This window comes from Pelophylax lessonae, assembly GCF_965119305.1.
Source record: "Pelophylax lessonae genome assembly, chromosome: 3".
NCBI lineage: Eukaryota > Metazoa > Chordata > Amphibia > Anura > Ranidae > Pelophylax > Pelophylax lessonae.
In genome coordinates this window covers 417,192,597-417,197,304 of record NC_138770.1, presented here as the reverse complement: position 1 = coordinate 417,197,304, position 4,708 = coordinate 417,192,597, and the positions used below count along the sequence as shown (strand labels likewise).

At 37.3% G+C, this 4,708-nt stretch overlaps 1 long non-coding RNA gene across 1 annotated transcript; it reads left to right on the top strand.

Moving 5' to 3' along the window:
• Positions 1-650: 650 nt before the first annotated feature.
• LOC309551622 lies at positions 651-2,713 on the top strand. Its single transcript, XR_014225101.1, has 3 exons — positions 651-700; positions 1,026-1,070; positions 2,666-2,713. It is a non-coding gene; the product is annotated as an uncharacterized lncRNA (long non-coding RNA).
• Positions 2,714-4,708: the final 1,995 nt, after the last annotated feature.

Sequence of the window (4,708 nt, the reverse complement as noted above, 5' to 3'; positions counted from 1 at the left end):
TCTATCTATCTATCTATCTATCTATCTATCTATCTATCTATCTATCTATCTATCTATCTATCTATCCATCATTTGTAACATATTTACAGAGACCCCAATTTTAAAAAGGAAAGACCCAGTAAAGCCAAAGGGAGGTAAACTATATTACAAAGACAGCTACCTAGGAAAAACAGGTCATTATACAGTATAAACAATCACACTATGAATTCAATTCACATTATGTCGATCTATTCCTTTTTAGACAAAAAAGAGGAAGAGAAGGAGGCCAAATTGCCAAAGAAAGGTAGATTTTACAATGTTACTTCATATTGTGTTACTTATTTATTTATGTATTACACAATAAGTATATTAATTTTTGCTGAAAAATTATGTTTTTACTGTATTTTAAAAAAAATTAATTGCCACCCTTTACTGCTATACTCCCATCATTTATTTTCAGAACCCCCAGTTAAAAAGCAAGACAAACCAGCAGAACCTAAGAAAGGTAAGTGTCGTCTGTCTTGTTGATATAAAGAAGTTATGTAGGTTATGTAGGTTTGAGGAACATTACTGTATAGGTAACACTGTAAAGTCAAAAAGTCAATATACATGATAGAAAACAAGAATACAAAAAAAGCAAATGAACTGAACATTACATTAATTTGTTTTCTAGAGAAAATAGAGGAAAGACCAGAAAAGGAAACCAAAGTGCCAAAGACAGGTAGATACAGCAAGATGTTTATTTTACAATGTTTTTTCATATTTTGAGGAAGAATTGTAAGAACATAAAGGGTCATACATCAAAGATTACCAATTAACAGCTGATAAATATATGTGTTGCTATTTGTTTATTAGAACGACTTAAAAACGAATAAAAAAAAAATGAATTAGTGGCAAGACAGGGGCAAGTGATAACTTTTCCACATACTTCATATATTTTACTTAACAATGTGGATTACTTTTGTCCTGATAATATCTGTTCATACTGTGTTTCCAAAAAAAAGCTATCATCACTTCTGATTGTTGCTAAATTCATGTATTTTCAGAGATACCACAGAAAAAACAAGATAAGACAGCAGAACCTAAAAAAGGTAAACTTATGTAATTTCTAACTTGAAACCCTTAAGTGTCTATCGCCTCTGTCTGCTTACCCCAAATTAGACTGGTATAAATTAAAGTAATAAACATAGTAAAAAGTGTACCTACTATGATTGTGAGGATATCACTTAGTAACAAAGATCAGATTATATTGGAAATAATCTATAATAAAAGGATCAAATCAGAACAGAAATATATGCATACATACATATATTGTAAACATAGACATAAACACATAGACATGAGATGGCAGTCAGAAGGCATGAATACCAAATTATTTTTTTTCTGAAAAAGGACTATGACAAAAAGATGTGGAGTTATTTTAACCCTGTATGTATTTTTACACTGAGAAAACACAACCTTTGTCATTCTTGTGTTGGCAAAATCATTATCTATCTGCAAATAAGGTGCATTTTGATTAATCAGCCTTTCCCTGCAACTGATTAGCCAAGGAATGCATGCAGAGATTGTATATTGGCTATATAATGCTGCTGCTTTTTGATTAGCTGGATTAAGCAATGTAGAACTATATATTTTTCTTAGCTCTTAGGCTAAGGTGAGTATTATTTGCTACTGGTGGAGCTCTAACTAAGGCGATTCTCTAACAAAGGTGGTTAACAAGGGCACATAGGATTGCAGTGATACCTTTATTAAAGTGCAGTAAATAGTGTAGTGATACCTTTATTAAAGTATTACACAGAAAAAAAGATGATAAGTATTGCATTCACAAGTGTGGATACACAGAGCGCACATGTAAAAAAGCTCAGTTTCAGAGTCCTGTGATGTGTCCAATGTAAAGTCTGTGCAGCCACCACTATGAGCAGGAAGATGGATTGTGCTGCAGACACTCTGGAGATGCCGATATAAGGATCAGACACCACCGCTGAGGGATAATAGCAGTTCACTCTCACTCATGTCATCTTGCAAGGCACTCTGGGAATGCGTATTCTTGGAACCTTCTATCCCATCAGGGATTTGTTAGGCAATATGTACTGTCTGTTTTTCTGTATACTATTTTAATAAAGGTATCACTGCACTATGTAGCTTCTTTGCACCCTTGTTTACCTTCCTTTGTTACAGAATGTCCTCTGGATTCCCAGTCCAACTTCAAGAAGCAGCAATGGCATAAAGCAAGCGACAGCTTTATTATGTTTAGCACACAGTTCTACCTCCAGGATGATGGTAATTGATACGCTATGATTTAAATACAGTAGATACATAATATGATGTGATATGTAATCATTATATGCAACATTACATACTATCAATACTTTGTTGCTTTTGCAGTTTTTTAAACAGTTTTTTCATACACTAAACTTTTTTTTTTTTCATAGCTGTGGGGAAGTTTTTTATAATTAGGTCAACAAGCACCTTGGGTTAAAGTTTTTTTTTTCCATTATGACTAAGGTGTATGGGCATTTTAAACCGTAAGTACAGTACAAATAAACTATTAGTTACTTTTACTCATATGTATCAAACTACTATTGCATGTATACCTAAATAATTAAACAAAGGGTACCAGTAAAACGAAAGAAGGTAGTATCTAACAAGATTATATGATGATTATTTAACATAATGTTTTTTTTAGATAAAAAAGAAGAAAAACAAGTAAAGGAGCAGCAAGAGCCAAAGAAGGGTAGATATTGTAATTGTATATGACAATTTATGCCGTGTAATCGAATACACATTCATTTATATTTTATTTTGTAGTTTATGGCTCTTTGTTTTAATATTGCTGGTCAAAAGCACTTGAGAATAAAAATTTAAATCTGGCAGTTAAGGCTTATCAGTGATTGTATACTGCAATCAAACGTGTAAATTGTGCTTTTAAAGCTGACGAGGTACACAGTTGACATGATCCACTGAGAGACTCTAATTTTCATCCTGGTAATCATCTAGCTCAAATGCTCCACTGGGTTAATCTCTGTAGTTACCAGTATCCATGTTCTTTTAACAGTATATAAATGTAAATTTACTAAAAGCTGATTTTTGTGTTCCATAAATCAGCTACCACCCTGCCCTTTAACCCACTGTGGGCTTTGGCCTTATTCCCACAGGCATACTTATGCATACATCTGCGTGAAGGGCCGTGTTTGCTTGTCTGGGATGAATAGGTGTTTTCATGCATCCCAGTTCAGGTAGTCTCATTCATGTCCGTTGGGACACATCCGCTGATCCCAGTTTGACAGTAGTACAGGTGCGGGTCCATGTCCCCCAATGCAGACAGTGTGCATTGTAGGACACATACCCGATCTTGCATGGCTGTCATATTAAGATCAGTGGCTTGTCCAAGCAGCCTCTGTGTCCCAATAGGCATGAATGTGACTGCTTGCACACAGATGCATGGAACACCTGTTCATCCTATGCAGGCAAACACAGCCGTTTGCACAAATGTGCGCATAAGTGCAACCAAGTGAATGAAGCCTTTCTCACACACACACTGAAACTTGAGAAGGAGGCACAGAAAGAAATGATCAAAAACCAGATGCTCATGGGGTGCCTGTAGGGTGGAGGGATAGAAGTAAGCTAGTGAGGCTCCCCAGAGACTGTTCTGCTGCTAGCCAACTAATGGCTGAGTAAGGAGATTTGCACCCAGGGCAGCCATAGGAAAAATCCAATCCAGAAGTCAAAGCATTAATCACAAACCAGATGCTCCTGGGGTGCCTGTAGGGTGGAGGGATAGAAGTGAGCCTGTGAGGCTCCCCAGCAGTTGTTCTGCTGCTAGCCAACGAGCATAGGAAGGGTGCTGATACAGACAAAAGTGCATGAGGAAGGCAGTGCATGAACCACACCAGGATGCACTGGATAAAGGAGTCAGGTGACCATCCAGTATACAAAGGGTTAACAGTTTATTGGTATTGATAACCGGAAAACAAAGTACATAAAATGCTTACATCCCCCTGGGCTGGAGTGGACAAGGGCACCTGGAAGCAAGAAACACAAATGCGAGGAGGTCAGTCTCACAGGACAGCTGAGCTGTGTGTGCACAAAGCCAGAAACCAGCCGGCGTGAGGATGAAAGAACTCCACTGTAGTTCCGAAGCGGTGACATCAGCCGGACAGGTGCCACTTGTGGGGAAACACCAGAAACCAGGGTGGAACACTTGGCAACCATATAGCTTGTGTTCCACCCTGGTTCCTGGTGTTTCTGACCTCCTCGCACTTGTGTTGTTTGCTTCCAGGTACCCTTGTCCACTCCAGCCCAGGGGGATGTAAGCATTTTATGTACTTTTTGTTCCGGTTATCAATACCAATAAACTGTTAACCCTTTCTATACTGGATGTTCACCTGACTCCTTTATACATTGCATCCCGGTGTGGTTCATGCGCTGCCTTCCTCATGTACAGAAAGTAAGAAACATGTCCAGTCATGTCAAGCATTGTGCAAAGCCCAATGAATGTAACTAAATGCAATTATATATGTTATTAGTCTTACTAAATTGAAGTGATGGTGTAGATAATAGTAAAAGACTAAAACAAAGCAGTATGCCTAGATGTATTATTATATCTCACCAATAAAGTCCTTTTTACAGAGACTCCAGTGAAAATACAAGAACCAGAAGAGCTAAAGAGAGGTAACCTTCAGAACTTGCCGATGTAACAGACAAATTATACTAATATTATTTGCACATA